At 37.9% G+C, this 24,034-nt stretch overlaps 1 protein-coding gene across 5 annotated transcripts in view; it reads left to right on the top strand.

The window, feature by feature from the left end:
- The window catches only part of grip2b (glutamate receptor interacting protein 2b), a 242,854-nt gene that overhangs the window by 25,587 nt on the left and 193,233 nt on the right, over positions 1-24,034 (top strand). For 2 of the 5 annotated variants that reach the window (XM_078947475.1, XM_078947474.1), the window contains exon 1: positions 9,269-9,363. The exons of the other annotated variants lie outside the window; for them this stretch is intronic. The gene's annotated coding sequence lies outside the window, so the exon portion shown is untranslated. Of the gene's footprint in view, positions 1-9,268; positions 9,364-24,034 lie in introns of those variants that run through there. 5 annotated transcript variants of the gene reach the window in all.

Raw genomic sequence — 24,034 nt, 5'->3', positions numbered from 1 at the left:
TGAATTATCAACAGCCTCAGCTAAAGCTATCCGCCACAACAGGCTGCTTTCTTTGTAAAGCAAAGCCATTTGGCTGGAACTCTTGAAATCTTGATCAGTTAATTAAAGTGGGATTTGGTCACTTGTTCCTTCCATCCTCATTGATCTAACAACTTTTTTGTCTATGGGAATCCAAAAATCATCATGCAGTTTTTTTCTCTTTATTAGATATTTTTTATGTCTACAACTGTATTAAAACTAGTTTATTTTTATATACCAACTGGAGCTAAATTGACATTCACAAATCTACATTCTGACGCAAGTTTAGAATTGCATAATTATAATTGTATGAAGTAAAATTGTATACCGATTTTAACTTTTAATTAAAACAAACTTTTTTATTATTATTCAACACTGCACTTAATAAACGTCTATTTGGATTTTGTGAGGATAATCCCTAAGCACTCCATTTTGTTACTTAAATAATCTGCACTTTAACATATGTTGAGAGCTGGATCATGGTAACTGGATGAATGGATAGATGGATGGATTGGAACACAAAAATCAATTAGATTGGGATTGTTTGGGAAGTTTGTTTTTCTTTTCTTTTTTAATAGGAAATATGTTTAATATATCTGTGTTTTTAATTTTTTTTATTGTATTTTTATTATTTTTATTGTTTGAAATAAACCAAAGTTTCGGCAACCCTGTGATCCCAAAAGGGATATAGTGGGTTAAGAAAATGGACGGAAGGATGAAATAAACTAAATAATCAAATCCTATTAGACATTACATTTGGATAAAAAAGTTAAACGCTGAACATATTCTTGTTTTACCAGACTACAGTCAAGGCTGGCTCAATCATTTTCATTTGTTCCCAATTTCAATTGTATAAAATTTAAGGATTGTAAGTCAGTTTTAAGTCTACCTAAACCTGAAGCTTAAAATGAGGGATTTTACCAACAAATAATTCTTTGATCTATTTGCATTCCATTGCCAGCTTACATAAAAAAGGAAAACGAAAGTGCAACAGATATATCATCTGGCGGGGGAAGGTACAAAAACTGATTATCATGCAGCAGAAGAATAATGGTCAAGATGGGTTGTGTGTGAGTGTGCATGCTATGAAGTGTTTGTGCTGAATATCAGCGTGCTGCTGCCTTCATTGGCAGCCATGCATGAGCACACAGCTGCAGGCTTATTACAGTCACACACGTGCAACTACACAAACATGCCAACAGATTCAGACACACACGGATGCATTGAGATGACTTGGAAGTGTGCGCACACTTCAGTCATAACCAAGGGAAGCTGCATTTGCACATGTGTACACTCACACGCGCTGAAACCTGCACACATGTGATTGCCTCAATGTTTTAACGGGTGATGACGCTAACAAAAACTGGCGTGACAGAAGATGCAAAGACAAGGGCAAAGAGAGGAAAAAGGAGAATGGAAATGGTAACTGAAATAATGGAATAAGAAGTGTTACATTGTGCTATATTATGTGAGCTGACTAAGAAAACTACAAAAGCTGCCGGAAGAAATGGATGTGATTTTCTTACACTGGAAAGGGAATTCTGGGAGTCTGGTGGGAGAATTGGAGGGAGAAAATAAAAAGAGAAGTTTTTGGAAACCAGACCACAGTAGCTGAACGTGACAGCACAGAAAAAAATGATGTTTTCAAACTAGTGAGATGGCTGATTATTATTGTTAATGGATTCATTCACTCTACTGCAAAATAAATCTTTTGAAGGAAACATTATTGCTGCTGCGGCGAATGAACCCTGAAAGCAGCAAAGGAGCTGTGCTCAGAAATGACTCGATTTATTCCGGCGTTCCTGTCGGGGAACTTGAGCAGAAAAGGTTTCTTTGGCTTTGCTTTGAATTTTCAGGCCCATTGAGCATGCACATCACAGCCCTTCACAGGGAAAAAAAAAACATACAGCACCCATAACCTATTTAGTTGTTCAAATATGCATGAACAGAATAAAATAATCAAATGTTAGCTTCACACAGGGAAACGTTACTTCGTTCATAATTGTCAATTATTTTACAGGCCTGAACTTTATCCTGCAGCCCTCTAGATAGATGAGTTCTGGCTTCTAAAGGGATTCCTCTTCATCAGCATTATTCTGTATTTTCTCTAATTTTTTGTCCTTTAAAACCGCAGTAGTGTTTTGATACTGCTGTGACTGAGAAAGAGGTGGTTGTGGGAGGGCCTTCTTTTAAACTAAATATACATTTAGAGTTATTTTATATAAAATAAATATGTATGTTGCAAATTAAAATCCTTAATAGCACAATGGTTGTAAAGACAAAAAATAATCCTTGAATCTTAGTAAACCTCACCTTGTTTTAAGTTTGATGCTTGGAGAACTTTATTGTCCATCCTTCAATCTATTCGTATTCAAAATCGAATGAATCCCTTTTGGCGTCACGGTTGCTGTGGCCTATTCCAGCTACTGTTGGGTAAAGCGGGGTAGACCCTGACCATGATGCCAGTCTGTGGCAGGCCCAGACATAACTATTAACCTATGAAGCATGTGGTTGGACTGCGGAAGGAAGCCAGAGTGCCCAGGGAAACCTACTAATGCAGGAGGAGAACATGCAAACTCCACACACAAGGGTCCTAGCCGGGATTTGAGCCAGGGCTTTCTCGTTGTGTGGGGAGGGTGCTACCCTCTGCTCTGCCGTGCACCCCCCCCCCCCCCCCCATTTAAGACTTCTCTATTGTTTTGTTTATTTTGTCATTTCACAGTCCAAATAAACTACAGTTGCTACAGTCATTTTTGCAAACCTCTTTCTTGTCACATTTGCAAAGCAAACGGCAGGACCTTGTCACCATGTTTACCAAAACATTTCAGATTGTCAACAGTCCACAAATCCAGATTCTGATCAAACAGTTTGATAGTATAGGGAGCACTAAGCTGATTGGTGCACTAACAGAGTAACATCATTTTAGTGGAGGGAGTGTGATGGTGTGGGACAGCCTCTCTCTCATTGGGAAAAACAAGGCTTGGAGCCAATTGGAAAGAGACATTGCGGACTGTGGATTGTGCAACCTTTGGAAACACCACATTTTGATACTGTGAGGTTAAATGCTTTCCTCTAACATGGCAGCAATCCCTTTGCAGAGGGATGGGTATCAATGACTACCTGCATAATTTGTGAGTAGAAAGAATAGAATGCGCTGCCAGCAGTCCTAATCTCAACACCTGTGGGATCAAAAGTTTGTTACAGAGTAACCAACACAATCATGTTGGCTGAATTACGACAAACGCTGACTGAAGAATGGGATGATCCTACAACAGTGTATGGCCAGCATGAGGAGGAGGCTGCTGCAGCTGTACATGGTTTCTCCACAACCATCCTTCCATTCTTTTAAACCAGCTCAATCCCAATCAGGGCCACAGGGTTGCTGGAGCTGATATTTTTGGACGGTAGGAGGAAGCCAGAGAAAACCCACACATAGGAGAACATGCTCTTCTGTTCATTAAATGACTAAATTATTATCATTGCCAAAGTGTCTTGTTTCTTCACATTTCTGTCATCCAATCCCCCAAACAAGATGGTTGTTGTTGGCAGTGGAAACGATTTGGCAAAATGTTCATGTGAGCAACCTTGGCTCCGAGATAAACATGTCTTCACTTAATAAATAAAACTATTAAAGGGGGGAGATTTTTGGATGTGTGTGTGTGTGGGGGGGGGGGGGGGAGAAATGGGGGCAGGGGCATCATTAAGAATCCACTAAGAGTTTTGCTTTGATGTTAAGAGTTGTTTTGTCAAAGTCTGCACGGCGGTTTAAGATGCCACGGCGTATTTGTGACAGTAACCCCTTTAATGGAAAATGATGGAATAGCCTTCGAGTGTGTGTGTGTGTGTGTGGGGGGGGGGGGGGGTGTCTCTCCATGTGTGAGAGTAGGACACAGACATAAAGAAGTGTCTGCTCATAAACATTGTGGTTAGCACAGAAACAACCTTCACGCCCTGTAACTTTACTGCCTGCTTTTATGTCTCCCCTGCACACACACAGTCACCCATCACACAAACTCGCACAAATGTCTTCATATAGACCTTGAGCTAATTTTTTCTTGGAGATTGTTGAATCAACGTTCTCATCCAAGTTACCGGACTTTTCGCTGAAGCCACGACACTGGGCAGACTAAGTTCCAAAGATGGATAAAAAGGAAAACATTTTTTCTTACTCGGCTATCAAGAAGCTGTGGTCTGGGTGTTTCGTGTCCATTTTAGTCCCCGTCTCTTTAGTTGGGTAGTTTATTAGCTCTTTACAAATATGACTAATTGCACTTAGATCCGGCACGTCCAAAGCTCGGCCCACATTCATATTTTTACAGGCTACTGTCATAAAAGCAATACCGGTAATTTGCGTCCCCCAGCACTTTCTCAAAAGTGTGTGATTTCTTAATTGTGACTATTAGCCGTTGTAAATATGTAACAACACAGTTGCGGGACCCTTCTGTGTCGTTTTCCAGCTCATTTCTAAAACGTCTGCTGTAAAATAAATTAATATATTATTTTCTCTGATCCAAACCACAGTAGTAGTAGTAACAAGTTTATTTCAAATCAAATCAACATTTACCTGGAAAAAGAAAATATAAGTCAATACATGACTTGGAAAATAAGATTTGAAAGGGGAATGGAAGAAGCGAAAGCTTATAAAAATCCAAACCCCCACTTAACAACAATCATAACAACAAAACAACGAAATTAAACATTTGACATAATAACGCTAACATACAAAAAACACCTGATGACGACAGACAGACATGCCCAAAAACTCCGACCAAACACCAAACCCCCTATAAAGGAAACAATAACAGAATAAAACTAAATAAAACAAAACAACCACTTTGATGATGATCCTTCCAAAGTCCAAGACTACACATACTCATCATTGTTGCATTGCATCTTGGTACACATTCATTATATATCTTTTAAACATAACTTTAAAATGAACAAGATTTTTACAAGTTTTCATGTTGTCCGATAAATTGTTCCAGAGTGAGACACCCTTTACTGAGATACACATCGATTTTAATGTTGTCCTTATTTTGGGTTGACAGAATTTGTTGATTCCTCTCAATTTATATTTATTAACAGCATCTCTGTTTTGAAATAAAGATTGAATGTTGGTCAGCAGAGAATTTATTGAAGCTTTATACATGATTTGGGCCGTTTTAAAATGTACCAAGTCCTGCAATTTTAAATTAAATGCATTAAGAAAAAGTGGATTGGTGTGCTCATTATATTTAACTTTGTGAACTAATCTGATGGCTCGCTTTTGGAGTATAACTAAAGGATGCAAATTAGTTTTGTAGCAATTTCCCCACACTTCAATACAATAATTTAGATATGCCATTATAAAGGAATGATACAAAATAAATAAAGCGGATTGGTTAAGCATCGAGCTACACCTTTTCATCAAACCAACACATTTAGCCACTTTAGAACGTAAATGATGTATGTGAGGTTTCCAACAAAGCTTGTCATCAATAATTACACCCAAAAACACATGTTTATGCACTCTCTCAATTGGTGTATCATTAATAATAATTTCCACTGGCATCTCCTTGCTTTTCCTGCTAAAGAGCATAAATTTAGTCTTTTTTAGATTCAAAGATAATTTGTTCTTACCAAACCAATGTTTTAACTTGTAAAATTCCTGCGTTATGCCACTAAGAAGTTTCTCTAGATTCTGCCCTGAACATAAAATGCTGGTATCATCTGCAAAAAGTATGAATTTCATAATGTTTGACAATTTGCATATATCGTTAATATAAAGTAAAAACAAAGTTGGTCCCAGAATTGAACCTTGAGGTACTCCACATATGATATTCCTATTTCTAGATTTAGTATTACCAATCTGAACAAACTGCTGTCTATCTTCCAGGTAGCTCTTTAACCAGTTTTGTGTTACTCCTCTGATTCCATACTTCACTAATTTCCTTAGTAAAATATGATGGTCAATCGTATCGAAGGCTTTCTTTAGATCAATGAAAATTCCAATGCTAAATTTATTTTTTTCAATACAGTTGGTAATCTCTTCCACAAGTTCGATTAAGGCAAATGATGTAGATTTTCCTTGTCGGAAGCCATATTGACTGTTGAATAGCAGATTGTTTTTCTCCATAAAGTTAAGTAATCTGAGATTAAATAATTTCTCTAGAATTTTTGAAAGCTGAGGCAATAAAGAAATTGGACGGTAATTTGTAAAACTTTGCTTATCCCCTGTTTTAAATAAAGGAATTACTTTGGCCGTTTTCATTTTAGTGGGAAACTGCCCACATTTAAATGACAAATTGAAGATATGTGTAAGTGATTTGCTAATAGCTTCAGCGACATTCTGAATTGTTTTCATATCAACACCATCCGCATCCTGAGATTTTTTATTACAACATGTCCTAATAGTGTCCACAACCTCACTCTCATTAGTAGGCATGAGAAACATTGTATTTGAATTTGTCTCAATCAAGTCACACGGAAATGCATCAACGGTTTCAATCTTTCTGGCTAGTTGAGGTCCAACATTGACAAAAAATCTGTTAAATCTATCTGCAATTTCTTCTTTGTCACTAATAACCATGCCACCGTCCACAAAATACTCTGGATAAGATGAAGTGTTTTTACTACGCCCAATTATATTATTCAATGTCTTCCAGATACCCTGAATGTTGACTTTGTTACTGTCGAGTAATTTAGAGTAGTACTCTTTTTTCCTTTCCCTCAAAATATGAGTTATTTTATTTTTGTATTTTTTTATACTTCAGTTCTGACTCAGTGGTCCTGTATTTCAAAAATTGTTTGTATAGGTGATTTTTCTTTTTGCTCGCATTTATCAATCCATTTGTTAACCATGGAGTCTTTACATTTTTGTCCTTTTTACATTTCCTGATTGGACAGTGGTTTGTACTTCTGAATGAGAAAACTACTTTGTATTTTTTTCCTGTTCACATGATTTACATTTAGAAGCTTACAGTGAGAAATTTATGGTAAATAATATGTTACATTCAAGTTCAAGGTCAAAAATGTTTATTTTAGATATGTAAAGATGTATGTACAGTAGATCAGCAAAAGAAGACAAAAGTATACAAACAAACAAAATCTGCAGCAGCTTTAATTTTTTCTTAAAAAGATTTATTTTAAACAGAGTGAGGAATCCATTAACAACAATAACACATGTAATTGTAAGAACATGTAAGAACAATCTCATTTTACAGGCCAGACCCAGATTCAGTATTGTTGCTTTTCCAGACAGACTTTCTTTATTTTATTTCTGGTCCTCAAGAATGAAATTCAGTGTAATTTTAGTAAAAATCCGTTTAGATGTTTTTCTGTTTTATGTAAAGAACTGAAAAGAATCCTATTGCACATAAATAATAATAATAATAATAATAATAATGAATAAAAAAGAAAATAATTAATTAGATTATTTACATTTATTGTTATGAAAATAATTCAAAGATTGCAGGTGAATGGTTGGCCCTGACACATTTTCGTCTCACCAAATTCCTCCTTTAGCCTTCTTTGCCAAACATTTTGACACCCCTGATCTAGATTGTTGTATGACATAGAAATGAAAAGTCATCATTTCATCGTCATAATCAATACACTTAGAGTAAAAATGAAATGATATGGAAATGGTAGTCATGGTTTACCCTTTGACTTGGTCAGAATATTATTCCCTTCTCTTCTTTCATCATCTGTGAGGATTATGGCCTTTAGTTTGGTTTGTTTGATCTCAGTTAGGATTTCCCCGTTTAGGTTCTGTTTTCGGGATTTTCTGACTTCAGTGAATCGCTATTTAGAAGTTACATCACGTAAACTAAAGTTTAACAACCAAAAACAAAACAACCGTTTGTTTTGCCGTCACTCTGCATATTTCATGAGCTCCTTTTTTCAGTGGGGGTAGTTTAGCTTACATGAAGCGTGGACACTTTGTCACTATCTGCCAAACCGTCATCAGGAACAAAGATGAGGTCCTCAGAGGTCCTCTATTTGTGTCATTGGTTGTCATCTTTGAGATGCACGGTCAGGGACTGCATTTGACTTCTGTCCAGAATATGTGATGCGCTGCTCCATCCTCATTTCTTTATGCGGCACTTTCTGTTCTGTGACTCACTGTTCCTAAAATTTCTTAATTAATCTAACTGACACACAGCCTTAAATAGAAAGAAATGAGGAGGAACTTGAGGAAAGGGGAAATATGTTAAATAAATATTACAACATGGGCTATAACTTAATATTATCTGTGTGAAATTTGAATTGTTTTTTACGAAAAATAGTTTCATATAGATATGTATATATAGATAGTAGATCTACTATTTTAACCATTTGGCCCCTGCGTTCAGATGAATGAAAGCATTCATTTATTTAGGGTCTTTTCTCAAAATGTTTTGGTGGAAATCATTGAAGGCTCAGAAGCTAATAGGTTGCCACAGATTTCCAAGAGCTGTTTACTGCATGTGGGTGTAATTGGTCCTTCTGTGACTCTATTTCTGTTCCATATGTTTCATCATTTACTTCACTGTTGGCGTCCAAAGAAGCCATAAACATCAAAAACAGCTTTTTAGTTGTAGTTGTAGGCTTGAAGTTAGACTCAGTTTTTTAATTATTTATGCACTCCTTTTGTTGAACAGTTTACTATATCTGAGACTGTCAAGCTGCTATGTTTAGTTTGGATAGTGAGAAATATGAAACTGATAGCAACATGGGTTGAACTGCCAACTGTTATTTCAGCCCATATTGGGTGAGTTGTAAATGCAAAATGAATGCAAAAGCGATTTGGTATAGTTTAAGGTTAAATCTGCAGATTTTAATAGAGTTTATGTCTCTACATGGGTTAGGGTTACATGTTTTGAAGTCAAATTCAAATAGGATATTAAATATGAATCTTTTAGTGGTTTATAGCTTGTCTGAAATCTAAAATAGATCCAATAAGGTCTAAGACTGGTCTATTTTTAAATTAAATTCAATTTTATTTATAAAGCCCAATATTACAACACAGTTATTACAACACAGTTGTCTCAACAGGCTTCATAAATTGTACAAAACATAAAAACCGTTGTAAAATACTATAGCTGATTGCTAAACTAAACTAAACAGACCAAGCTAAACTGGGCATCACTGTCCACATGAAGGAGGGATCCTCTCCCAGGGCGGACAGGTGATGTACCAGGACTGTTAAAGAAGAACTAGCTTATCCAACTCTACAACTACATGGTTGAATATTCCATCAGATGGAACTGGGGGACAGCTGGGGGCACGAGACGAGCCATGGGCGAGGTCCACAGCCAAGGACAGGAGCACAGACGAGCCAATTGGAATCTGGAATCACTGCCACTTGATTCAGACGTGTTAATAGTAAGTTGCATGCACTATGGCACATATCAAGGATGGTAATAATATTGACAGTGATAGAAAATTTACACTTTTTAGCATAATCAATATTGATACAATATAGTATAAATCTAAGCAGGGGGATTGTGCCACCATGGCCCGGTTTATGAGACCATCTTCCCTCTGCAGAGAAATATGTATAATGAATGTAATGAAAATTGTAATTATTCCCCCTAAACTTCATTACAGTATGCTATGTAGGGGGAGCAATAAGTTAAATATTATTAGTCTATTAATCAAGCCGTCACCTTTTGTTAAAATAACCTTTTGTTAAATTCTCCCACTAACCAGACGTTTCAGTTGAATTGCCTCAAAAGACACTGGGGGGTTTTAAAGGAGGCAATAATTGTGTTAAATAAAAGATTAAAACAAATTTACTTAAATAGATCATGAGGAGCACATTTATTTACAGGAACCAGAGTTTAAAATGAATACAAACCTATAGTCTGTAGATCAAAATTCTGGATATATAATGGTCTGTAAGTATCGTACAGTGTGCATGAATCACATCATCATATTTTGTCCTTTAGTATTGACATTCTGCTCACCACCAGTGTTTGTTGATCGGCATTGGCTGCAGTGTTGCTGAAATCCACAGCCATTTCATTTGCATAATGCACAGAGGCAAAAAAGCACCTTTCCCTCCGTCTGGTCTCCGGGAGAATGATTGGCAGCAGCACGTGCACATTCAGACACTGAAATGTGACACCACAATAACCGAATTCAAAGAGCTTGTTGTCTTTGACACCTCAAGGGCCGCAGAGCTCCGCTCAATTTCACCTTTTGCTTGGATCCAATTTTTTTGACTGGCACTTTTGAATTTGGCCCCTTTCTGATGTCAGCGGGCATCCTGAGATGACCAATGAGGAGCACACTAATCATCTGAGACACTGCATCCAATCCTCACTCACTCATTTTTTATACCTGCACCATTCTATTCAGGGTTTGGGGGTCTGCTGGAGCCTATCCCAAAAGTCATCGTGGGACAGGACTGTTTGCCTGTCTGTAAACATCTGTTGGGAAAAGTAGTAGTTTATGTGTCGAAATCGTTGATTTACTTTGTTTTAAGACAACTTGTAATGAACAACAAATGATTGAATCCAGTCAGATTTTCTTCAGTTAATGAGCAACAACTTTTTTTTATTTTGGGAAACAAGAAGGAAAGTTCTTGCAGTTTAGCTCTAGAGGAAAATAAAATAAAAATCTAGTTTTTCACCTCAAACCCAGGCATGAACCTGGGTCTCACAGGCAACAACTTTAGCTACTACACATTAGCCCCATTAACAAATTAACAATAACTCCCCAAAAAAATACTTTTGACAGAATGCCATGTACCTCGCAAAACTGCTTCGACAGTCATAACCAGAATTAATCCATAAATAAAGCGCATTGTCTTTTTTTTAGAAAAAAAAAATAAGGCTTTAAAGTGTACCTTATAGTGTGGAAAAAAAACAGTAGTCAACTTAGCTCAACTTTGTATCAAATCTGCTGGTGATAGGTTCCTTTGTGAACATACCTTTTTTTGTTGGTTAATTTTTTCTTTTACAGGGGAAAGGTCTCTACAAGAATACTACTGAGTGTCTGGAACTCCTCCCACTTGTGGATTCTTGAGGGGGCTGACAAAAATGGGCTTAAACCAGGTAGCGGGCAGTGATGTTGACCCACTACCACAATCATAAATGTGAATGAGGTCAAGCATTTTAGAGACAAAATCTAAACAGACAAGAGTCTAAGTTGCTTTTTTCCCAAAAAACTCTTAATTCAAAGTTATGTGCTTAGCTGAAGGACACTGAATGCATTTTTTTTTTGTAACTGACTTATTTTGGGGGAAAAAATCCATCATGTTAATGAGTTTCTGAGATATGATAAATGAGTATTTTGCTTTTTACCTGACCAGGTGCACAAATCAATTCATATAGATTTGCACAGCTTAAATAATAAGCAATTTACAACTAAAGAAACTCATAAAAAAAACTCAACATTTTTCTCATTTTTTCCTCTTTTCCGCACAGACTCACTTCACAGCTATTCTGCCCGTCTAAGAGGCAACAATAACCAAATAAAGTGAATAAATTACATACTAATATGTACAAAATTGACTGAAAGAGTGTTAAAGTGCATTTATATATTTCTTTCGGTGTGTTACATCACTTCTCTGAGCCCCTGAGGCGGCTTGATTAGCATAATAATTATGCCAGGGCTGTAATGCACCGTTTGTTCCTATATTGCTGCAGCCTTCAGTAGCTTTTGATGTTTCACTCTGCCAACACAACTCCCACCACACTCACACACAAGAAATTACCATGAAGTTAAACAATGGGATTGAATTAACAGAGAGCTAATTTCTCCCTGACATCTGAGTTAGTGTTATCGGCAGCGTGAGTGCTGCACGCCTCTGAGGCTTGGGGCCTGGCTGCGTGTCGGTGTCCGCTCACGTGCTATTCCTTGCTTCCTCATTACATGCTGTGATCGACTCAGCAACAGGGTGGATGTTGTCAGAAAGAAAAAGAAAAAAGAGCAGAGACAAACGAGGAACGCAGATTGGGAAAACTTTCATTAGGAAATTGAGAACGGGGATTCATTCAGAACTAATTCTAGAACTAATGCCCCCCGCCCCATTCTTTTATCTCTTCCTCCATCATTCATTTTCTGTCTCCTTATCCCGGATGTTTGCACAGACTGACATGATTTGTGGTGAACTGCAGTGAGAGCGTAATGATGTTCTCAGTAATGAATTGATTAGCATTTTAATAGATGTGGGAGCCGTACTCTGGAGGCTTGGTCTGTCAGCAGGTTAAGTTCAGAATGGGTTTGAAAGGATTTACATATTGAGCCGATCCTGCCTGCCGGGAAAAGTAATTTAACATTGTGATAATGTTTCTCATATTGCAGTTTTACATGTTTTAAAGCCATGTAAACACTTCTTGGCAAATGCTCTAGGATGATTTCCATGCTACTCAGAATTCAATGCGTTTTCATGGATGTTTGAGAATCATTCCTGCTTCGTTTTAGGTCCTTCAGTGAATAAGAAAAGGATTCATTCTTTCATAATTAATATTTGAGAACCACTGTAGTTGACAGTTGTGGTATCTTCTTTTATACACTTTGCTCCTGGTTGGTGTTCTGTAGGATATACGCTGTTCTGTGACAAAGACATGTTTAGTTCTGTATCTGTTGTGCCTCTAAAGGTAGAATGAGTCCTGAATCTCAGACAGACCAGGTGCCATTTTTGAAGATTAAAAAGCTGCTTTGACATTTTGTTCTTGCAACGATTTCAAGCACCCGTATTTTAGACCATAAGTCGCAGCAGCCAAAACGTGCATCATATATAAGTTGTACTGGAGTGTAAGTCACATTTTTGGGAGAAAAGTGCAACGCTGTAGGTACCATAACCATTTGGCCTGCAACAACCGTTCGGGGTCCTTCGACTAATGCTGATGTCACATTATGTGATTGGCTGTCCATTGGTCCGATGACACATCAGATAGTGATTGGTCTGGACAAATTACGATACCATAAAAAATCACCAATTGTAGAGCATTAACACATCACTGTGAACTGTACTCTCGTGTGGGGTGGTCATCTCTGTCCACAAGAAGGCAAGGACACTGGTACATTTTTATTTACAAGGCCATGCTTAGACTGCTTCTTCTACCTTGCAGATTTACTAACGAGGAGAAATGTTGATTCATATTCATTGCGTTCAAATGATCAACTGTTGCTCAGTGTTCCATTTGTCCGGACAGAACTGGGAAAAAAATCTTTTTCTCACGCTGCTCCGCATTCATGGAACACACTGCAAAAAACCTGGAAGCTCCCTGAACTTATCTCTTTAAATGATTTTAAAGCCAGACTGAGAGCACTTGAGGTCAACTCCTTTAAATGTAACTGCTTTTATAATTTAATGTAATTTTATTTGTTGTCTGTGTTTGTAACTTTTTGCTGCCTCTTGGCCAGGACTCCCTTGTAAAAGAGGTTTTTAATCTCAATGGGACTTTCCTGGTTAAATAAAGGTTAAATAAATAAATATATATATATATATATATATATATATATATATATATATATATATATATATATATATATATATATATATATATATATATATATATATATATATATATTATGCGGTCTGTTGTAAACAACAGAGCTCTGACATAGAGCGAGATTATCTTCTAAACATGCTTTTATTATTGTTATGATTATTATAAAGTGCATTTCCAGCCAAACGGAACCCTTGTCCGAACCCTTCTCCAGACCGCACACTAAAACAAAGCACCTTCCCTGCCTGTGACCACGAAGCTATGAGACTCCAGCTGCTCTGATCAGAGACACGGTTCGCTTGTGTGGAGCAGCAGGTTCATTCTAACAGCCACAGATCTTTTTACAAAGTGGGTTGTGGCAAAATCTCTCTATGAACATTACAAAGAATAATGTCAGACACCACTTATGAGGGAAAAGAACATAATGTTACAAAAGGAAACGTGAAATGAAAATATGTATAGCCTGAGCAGATCTCCACGCTACATAGTTTGTCCAAGTGGGGCTACCGTAGTGTGACGTTACCCTTAGTCGAAAGGACCCAGAACGGTTATGGCAGGCCGAATGGTTACGGTACCTACACCGTCTCTCTTTGACCAAGTTTGTCGACTTGCTGTCCCACATTTGACCAAGGAAAAAATGAAAAAGTAAAAAAACAACAGAATAAGAATGATAAGAAGAAATGTATCTTGATCCAAATAAGAAAAATATTGATCCAAGTTCACAAGAACAATCATATTGATCTCCATGTTTGTTTTGGTGGCGCTTCTTCTTCCTCGTTGTTGTCAGTGGCAAATACTGAAACAAATCCCTACAGTGCCCTCTTGTGGTTGTTAGTGTTTAACAACCACTAAACGGAAACCGCTTGTTAGTGTTGTTGGTTTTTTTATTTACAAGATATGAGCTTCCGCAGGTTTAGAAGAAAGTTTATGAGAAGCCAAAGACGTTCTGTCAAGGGGATTTTCAGGGCAGTTAATTTAAATTTTTATTCCTAACTCTTCATTCCAGGTTTTTATGGACCTTCTTTGTGGACTGTCATGTTGGAAAGGAATGGGTCCTTCCCAAACTGTTTGCACACATTTCAGGATATGGAATTGGTCAGCGCTCAAAACCACTGCAGTGGCACTTTGCATTGCTCTTGCAAATGTGTGCCTTGGATGATAACAAATTGAACATTTGCTCAACACCTAGCAGTCTCACTATTTTCTTGTTGTAGTATTTTACTTTTTTATGGTAAATTTTTCTTTTTAATGTTGCCAGCCTTTTTTTTTTTTTGTAAAGCATCTATTTATTTATGAAAGTACCAGATAAATGAAACTGTCTTTCCTTGTTGCTCTGTAAACACTCCAAAAAAATGTCAAAAATGCTTGTAAGTAATTTTATGCCTGCATTTAGATACTGCCCAATAATGAGAGTATCTTTTTACCACTTTTCCAGCTGTTACTTCATCTGCTTTTCTCACCTGTTCAGAATAATTCTTGTTCGACTTTCTATTTTTTCCAGATCTTCTCTGGAAATCTTCTACAGCTTAATCTAAACCATAGCAGTATGAATTTGATTTGCTTGTCCTCACTGATAAAAGCCTGAAAATCTTTCTACGATTTTCACCACACCATTTAGCAATAATAATAATTTACTTTCCAATCTGAACTGTCACTCAAAATTTGTCTCTAACTTGTGTTATTTCTGCACTTCAACATCCTCAAACAGCATATTTGTGTTAAATGCCCAGCTTACAAGCAATTAATTATTTACAAGCAATTAAAAAATGAATAATAATAAAATAGCACATTCAAAAAAGCTGTAAATTCATAAACAACGCCTTTGTACAATTTGATTCCATCATTTGAACAAATCTGAATATTTGAGTGATTTTGTGTTTCTCTGAGCAGATCAGAGACCACTCAGCTTGTAATTTCACTTCTATAATTGCAATTTTGTCGTTTTTCCTGCATCAATGGCTGTATTTTGGCACTTTTTGAAAAAAGAAACTGTTGTAGAAAAAGAAAAAAGAATCAAATTCACAGCAGAGCTGAAAAGAACGCGATTTGAAGAGAAAATGAGCTGTCATTTTCTGGACTCATGCCTCTACTTTTTGTCCACCTTGTCAATAAAGCCAAGATTTTATAGATCCATGGCCTCACATGAATCACATAATTGCCCAATTTTGTCTGTGGAAAGGTTGTGTTCAAATTCTCATTTTTAACATGCCACACTAGTCTTTGCCTCATTTCAGTATTGCATATAGCTTGTTTTGTTTACCTCTTACAATCTTGATTTTGTGTAATTTTTTCATGATCCACAGTGAGGTTTGTGAGGTTCTTAAACATTTGATTAAAAGAAGCTTCTCTGAATTTTTTCTAATTTAATAAATTTTTCTAATATATTTAGCTTCTTCTCTCCATCCAAAATCATGCTTTATAGGATAATTACTTTCTCTGAAATGCCCCTTTGCATGTGAGTGTGTGGTTGTGATTGTGTGGCCCCACAATGGACTGGTAACCTGTCGAAGGTGTAACCTGCCTTCACCCAGAGGTGGCTGCTCTCTTCTCCTAATTGTCTTTCTGAATTAAAATTCTGGTTCCTTCCAATTTCCTTAAACTAAACAGGGACAAAACAAAAATTCTGATTGTTGGTAAAAAGTCCATTCTATCCTAAATTCACAGTTTCTCCTTCAGCATTTTCATCTTCTGCGTTTTGCCCCGTTCCACAAGTAAAGAGGGGTTGTCGTCCTTGACAGCTTTCTTTCATTCTACTTATATCAATAACGTATCCCAGTCAGTATTTTTCTATGTACGTAACGTTAATCACCTCCACCCCTCCCTACGTTTAGTTCTGGTCCACAGACTTGTCACCCCACACACACACACACACAGATACACATTGATTATTGTAATGCTCAACTCTTTGGTCTCCCTTAGAAAGTCCTCAAAGCTCTCCAACTTGTTTAAAACTCAGCCGCCCACATCATCCCCAATATTCCGTCTACCCACATCACCCCCATCCCTCAGGAACTCCAATAACTCCCATTTAAATACTGATTGATTTCAAGCTCCTCATTTATGTCTTCAAAGTCATCCATGACCTCACCGCCCCTTATCTCCCCAGCCTCCTTCACATCTCGAGTCCTTTTCCTGCCCTTAGATCTTCCTCCTCCATTCAACTCACAGTTCTTTAAAGATGCTTCTAATGAATTATTTATTTTTGTTAGTCTTAAAGATGTCTAAAATTAACAAATAAATTGGACTTAATTAAATTAGTTTTTTTTATCCAGCACTAGATACTTTCCTTGGCCACCACTGAGACAGAAACACCCAATGATTGTAGACAATGAAACCAAACGTTTAAACTGACTGTCACTGAAATGTTAGACTGTGCTATATATTACAATTTCGCACGAAAAGTCAACTTCGTATAATTTCACTCTATTTAGCCACATTTAACCATGCCAATGCCTCATATGTAACGACAAGGGTTCTCCAAGTTTGTGCTCTGAAGGGTCCACCCACCTGTCAATAAAAACATACTCCCAAATATATTTTAAAAAAAATACATAAATCGAATTCTTATTACACAATGTTCCTTTAAAATCTTGCACTGTTCAGAAGGAACATAAAAAAAGCTTTTAAAAAATTAAGGCAGCATCACTCCAACAAAATCAAATGCAAATTTCATTAATTTTTGTGTCGTGTTTGCGCTTGTTCCTTTACATGCTGACGCAATAAAACCAGCACCTTGTGCTGTACAGTCTTTTGTAGCCCACCACATCGTTTTTTTTCTCTCACTTTTCTGATAACAATGAACTTGGTTTTTAAAGAGTCAGCAAAGATTTCTCCCTACTCTCTGTAGATGGACATTTTTTTCTTGCTGATGCGAGCATTTTGCTGTATGTGAGAGAGCAGGAACTGAAGGGATCCTCTGCAATTTCATGTAATTTTGTGGATTTGAAAGTGCCAAACTATAACTTGCAAGTGTATGCGTATGTTTTGGTGTGATAGCCCAGCAGCTGGGAGAGATAGCTGCCTGTCTGTCTTTGTTACTGTCTTTCACAGCCAAAGATGTTGTGGCTCGCAGCCTGAAGCTCAGACTCCTCCGGATCCACACAGGCTCCAACACTCCGTCGCTTACTGACATACATCACTTTGCTTCTGTGCACATCTAGAGACATCACTTTGACTGGAATGCACATCAAAGATCAATATTATTATGTATTTTCACAAAGATCTTGCACACACAAACACACATGGATGATTGGAAGGTTAATGTTATGCATCAAAAAATAATCTAAAAGGTTTTCAAATGTGCCTTTGAATTGAATTTGAAGACTTTTTCTTTAACAGGTGACGGCGACTGGCTCTTTTGGTAAAACAATCAAATTTGTGTTGAAAGACCTGTAAAAAGGAGTAGACTGATTACAACATCATTCTTGATCAAATTAAAAGTGACAACTGACTGCATGCATGGGACTCAGAACCTGGAGAGTCATCGGGCTTCAACCAGAAAAAAAAAAACACATTGTTACAAACTTCACATAAAGATTTAAATATGTAATTTTTTGGTGTAATTATTGTTTTGTAGTTTTGCTGCCTATTGTTCAGTCTGCTTCTATTTAAAGAATCTAAACTATTTTTTTCGCCTTATTGATCTATTTTTTTCTTTATGCTGCTTCCCTACCATACACCATGGCTAATTTTTCCATCCCCCTATACCTTCCTTTTTTTTCTCCTTACCGGATTTGAATGCAGGCATTTTATCATTTCCAGCATTGAAAGAAAATGGCTTTAGTCTGAATTTTAATTTTGCATAAGCTTTTCCATATTTTAAAATATTCCTCATCAACTTTGTACAAGCAAAATTTCTCCAATTCACATGACAATCAATCCTTTCAACTACGTCTCTATATTGGCTCTTGAGGTATTCACTTCACATGGAGCAATATACACAAGTTAGGGATATCGTGAAAAATGCAGTTGATGTTGTATAAACAGTGTTTGTCTCACTTCACAGATTTTCTAAGATAGAAAACCAATTTTATTGGGGTGATAGACACACCTCATGTCTTCTGTCTAATGATAGCAGTGTGTACAGTGTGTCGTATTTGGGTAAAAAAAAATCTCTAAAAGAAAAGCCATTTTAATGTTACATCAATGTCAACGGTCCGTGGTTATAAAAAGCTGATTTTTCCAGTGAGTTGTTGGAAGTTCATCTTTTTTTTTTAACTTGTCCTGTCCAACAGCTGGGCAGGCAGATGAGAGCTGAGGGCCTCTTGTGTTGGATATATTTTACTTTAACAACAGGGGTTATTCATCTTCAGACAAACCAAAGGTATGTCTGAATAAACCCCTTTTGTAATTGAGGCCAAACTTTATTAATTTCAACCATGTTTGCAAATCTTTGGTGTTGGACCGGACGGAAAAGGAAAGAAGGGAAGAAGAGAGAGGGATGTTAGAGAGAGGGGGGTTAGGAGGGTGATAATAGGAGGGGAGGGGGGATAAGACAATGAAGCAGCATAAAGCAACAAGTTTACTGGTTGTTTATGGTTACGGTAAGGTTCAAATGTAGTACAAAAAGGGCGGGGACTGTCCACACACACACTCAAATGTTATCAACACACCTGCTAGCTGCAAAAATGTTCACATGTCAACATGTACACAAAACAGATAGTGTTTACACACGCATACCTATGCCTTTAAACCAACTAGTGTGAGATCTTTCATTCATTCAATCATGCAAACTATTAGTGCAAAGGTGAGCTAACACCTGTGCTCAGGTGAGTGTTTATGTTCTTCTAAAATGGACGGAGGAATGTGTAAAGAAGGAAGGAGAGTGCCCAGCCATCCCCACACCAAGACCCCCGCCGCAGCAGCAGCGGCAGCCGGAACCCCCCCAATGCAACACAGGAGCAGGCAGGGAACAACCGCCCCCCCGGGCGACCAAATCCGCCACCCAGGCCAAGGCCAGCAGGACCGCCGCGAGGCCCCCAAGGCCAGAGAGCAGGGAGGCACGGAGGGAAAGAGAGCGCTGCAGGTAAACTTGAGTCTCTCATCAGCGGACTTGCATCAAGACACAGAACTACTGGTACAGTTTGTCACAGACCCAGGAGTGGAACCCCTATGTGTGATTGACCAGAATGATGACTAGTACCTAAGGACCTCTGCACTCAGACATGGTTTTACAAATGCCCCACAGCTACAGACCGAGACTTGGCCTTGAATTTTTGAAGTTGCACAAGACCATGTGACCTGGACAATGCAGCAATGGTCAACCATACTGTTCATTGATGAGTTTCTGGTCACCTTGCACACAAATTATGGTTTTCAGTATCACTGGAGAAGGTAAGGTGAGCGACACACCAATGTCAATATGGTCCTCAGGGTTCTCTTTGATAGAGGATGTAACAGTTTGGGTAGGCATCACCAGTCAACACAAAACTGATTTGATCATTGTAGAAGGCCCAATCACTGCATATTCTTACCTCAGAGACATCATAGAACCCATCATCATCCCTAATTCCACCAGCAGTCCTCCAACTTTCTGTTCATGGATAATAATGTTCCGCGACGTGGTGCCAGAATTGTTACAGCTCGACTTTGGGAAGTTGGAGTACCTTGTATGGTATGGCCAGCAATGTCCTCTGACCTGAACCCCATGGAGGACGTCTTGGACCAGCTGAACCAGAGACTGGATGATTGTACCCTATCCCCAAGTGACCTGGCAGAGCAACACATGGCACTTGTGGAAGAGTGGTACGTGAGGTTCATGAGATGAGGATCAGACCAAGCTGTCATGGTGGAAATGCCTGCTACTGACATGGTCAATTTTTGTTGTTTGGTGCCATCTTTATTATTGCCCTAACTTTTGGGATAATAAATATCAAACTAAGGAAAAAATTATTTCTTCTCATTTGGTATTGCTAATATAAAAGGGAACTTTTCAGACCAAATAGGAAAATCACTCATGTAGATCACAATTTTCCTGACTTATTGTGAGTAGTGTATTAAGAAGAAAGTAGGTACAGACAGGCTGTCTAGAAGGGGCTCCACTCAGTCCCTCCTTCATTTGTACAATCTCATGAAAATTGGTCCTGCATTGAGAATAAGTCTGATCTCTCCATGGAACCCCCAATTCCTGCATCAACCATTATTTCTAAAAACTCTTCCAAGACCTGTTTTTTTTTTTTTTATTGACTGCTGCAACAAATTAATTTTCTGTCAGGGATTAGAGCAGCAGTTTTGCACTTCAATAGAATTTGAACCATCATGACTGCAGAAGTATTTACTATTCCTGGTTTTCTTAAGTGATTATGTGACAGTATCCGGTGGCACATTCCCCCCTCTATATTTGTTTTTGAATAAGATTTTTTGGGTTGTTTGCATCTGCTTCCTGTGTTTGGTGGTTGCCTCAATGAAGTACTTTGCTCAGTAACACGGTATCTAGTTCTATCACCACGTGATTTTATTGTGACCGTAAGGAGCTTCAAACCCACAACATACTGATTGCAAGTCTAGCGCAGTTCACACTGCTCCACTGTCCAGGAGGCTTTTACGGAATCTTGGATGAGTGGTCATAACAGCACACATGGCAAATGACAACTTCATAACCACAGTTATCATGCTGCGAGATGATTGCAGGTCTCATAAAGTAGACAGCTGGGGCTAAGTGGCTCTTAGATTTAAGTAGCAGCTGTTGTTTATGAAAACTCTTCTGATCATTAGTCTGTTCTTTCAGCATCCATGTGCTTGTCCAATGCACTCAGTGTGGGGACGGGAAAAAAGTATTTTACTTCCTTTTCCCCTATCTGAAAACTTTCATTAGGAAACAGCAGAAGTTGATCTTTTTTTAATTAAAAATAAAACTTATCTACATCAGAACGTATATACATCAGATTTTATCTATACGTTGTTTTCCACTTTAAATGGTTGGAAAACAATATAGCAAGAAATGTAAAATAAAACATTGCCATGGAACATCAAGTAACAGGTAAACATATAAAAACCTGTGGATTTCTGCAAAAAAATTCCAGACTGGAGCTTTTACAGCAACATTGCTTCATAAGAGTAGTGCATTGGCCTGGCTGCTGTCCAGAAAATCCTTTGCTGCATCATTAAAGATTTTGGAACTCGACTTTATAACCAGGCATCGTTACATTGTTTGTCTTTTAGTTATTATTCTATTCAAATTGTAATTGTTTTTGTATTAGTGACACAGAGGATACAGAGTGAGTACTGAGTTGCAGGCTACTTTTATCTGCTGCTGTTGTCTTGCCGACTGGTGAAGGGGAAAGCAGCAGGCTCACCTTCAGGTTATTGGAACATTGGCTTTGTCCCTCTGCATCCAGTGCCGCAGCGCCCCCTCCAGCATCTGTGAGCAGTTGAGCGATCATGTGGAGTCGCACTCCAGCATTTGGACCATGCTGTTATCACATCATGGAATGTTTGTGTTCAGAAATGTTTGAGATGCAAAAAGAGTTTAGGAGGATGGAAAAGCTTTTCGTGTGCATGAAAGTCATCAGTGGTACAGATCAGTTCAAGCAGAAAAGACTAAACTTGTCTTATGTGTATTTATGAATGGGTGTGTGTGCATGTGGGGGACAAAAAAGAGAAATGAGGAGAAGTGAGAAAAATCTATTGAAGTGTGTACATGTGCAGTCTCTGCAAAAGAGGGATAACCTCATTCCATACCTTCCCGAATGGGATTCAGTCAAACGGAGCTTATCGCAAACATACAAAACACACACTTTCACAGACAAGAATGCTCTCTGCACACACAGGAGTCTGTTTTTAAGTAAATGGCTAAGTCTCTCTTTCATTTTGTCACTACCAGTCACTATGGTGCACACACACACACGCACATACACACACACACACATACACTCACAGTTTGACATGAAACTCTGCTGCAGTATCAGGGTGCTGATGTCAGACCTAATGTAGATTAAGATCCAGACATAATCCTACACAACACAATTCTGTGAATAATCTCAAGCATCATTTAAGAAAGAATTTCTATGCACAAGCAAAAAAAAGGGAATCTGTGTATTTAGCTGTCTCCCACATGCACACACACGTGCACACTGCAGCAAAGAGAAGTCTGCCTTCAGGATTAGCTGTGGTAATATCTCTACAAAGCCCTTGGAAATGGAAAGCTTTTCCGAGGGAAACTCCCCGTGAACACTTTTGCCACCAGAAAATCACTCTTTCCCAGGAGATGGAAGGACAGAATGATGGAGGGAGGTGGAAAGAAAATCCTAACTGCCCATGTAAAACTTCTGCAGCAAATGACAGCTGACAAATGACTGAATAAATTAAGGTTTGAATGAAGGTGAAACAGAAAAAGTTCAGCCTGTTTGGTTTTGATGATTCCTGACATGTGGGAATTATTTTTTCTTTATGGAAATGAACTGGATTAAAACAGAGATCTGTGAAACCTAATGTTGAGTTTATTCAGACATATGCATAAAATATTCTTTTTATCTTACGTCTTCATAAAATATATTAAAATTTATGTTGTGTTAGTGAGGATATCACCACGCTAGCATTAGAAGGGGAAGGACTTACATTTCCCCTTGTGGTATTGCCTATCAAAGCATATGTCCCAATTGACACATTATCTAATTTTAGGGTTAAAATAAAAAGCTCATAATATGTCCCTGGAAAATATGTCTTCAATCACTGACTGGAACAGAGAAGGAGGAAAAGGAAAAAAGAGAGAAAAAGAGCTAAGGTTGCGCTAATTGAAATGCAAACCACCAATAGACTGTAACTGCAATGAGATTGCAGAAGTGAATTCCACCAGGAGAAAGAGCGCAGATGGAGAGTGTGTGTTTGTGAGTGAGTGAGTGAGTGAGTGAGTGAGTGAGTGAGTGAGTGAGTGAGTGAGTGAGTGAGTGAGTGAGTGAGTGAGTGAGTGAGTGAGTGAGTGAGTGAGTGAGTGAGTGAGTGAGTGAGTGAGTGAGTGAGTGAGTGAGTGAGTGAGACAACTTTTGCCCTCAAATGATGTGCCCTTCGCCATGAAAACAGATTGAGAAAAGAGGAAAACAAATCAATACCTCATGATGTTAACAAACCTGGTAAAACTTTTTGAAATGTATTAAAAACAGCAGGAGAAATTAAAACAATCACACTGTCAAATTAAATATGCCTACCATAGAATGGCACTCTGTCCATGGTGCACTTTTCCTTTGTCCTAAAATAGTTGGGATAGGCTCCATTAACCCAATGACTCCCAAAAGAGATTAAGAAAATGTTTAAAAAGTAGACCAAAAAGGACTGCAAAAAGATTCCCTTTCAACATATAGCTCTTTCTGCTGTTTAAACTTGTTGTGAAATGTTCTTCTTCTCATTTTAAGACTAAAAGTTAAAGTAAAGTGAGACAACTTTTGAACTTTGGGAGGGTTTCGGAGTTACAAGACTAAATTGTGATTGACAGAAGAATGTTATTTTTGAGGCTGCACCTTTTTCTCATGTCTTTTTTGTTTGATCATCCCTTTTTAAAGCACTGTCCAGACCTCTACAAAAAATTGAGTTTATGCAGTTTCATTTTAAATAGAGATACCTTCACACCGCCTTTGTTTAGATGTGCAGCAAACTGTGCA

The sequence above is a fragment of the Oryzias latipes genome, chromosome 5 (genome assembly GCF_053564925.1).
Source record: "Oryzias latipes strain Hd-rR chromosome 5, Olatipes_Hd-rR_3.1".
NCBI lineage: Eukaryota > Metazoa > Chordata > Actinopteri > Beloniformes > Adrianichthyidae > Oryzias > Oryzias latipes.
The sequence above is the reverse complement of the archived record's forward strand: the minus strand, read 5'-3'. Positions and strand labels throughout refer to the sequence as shown.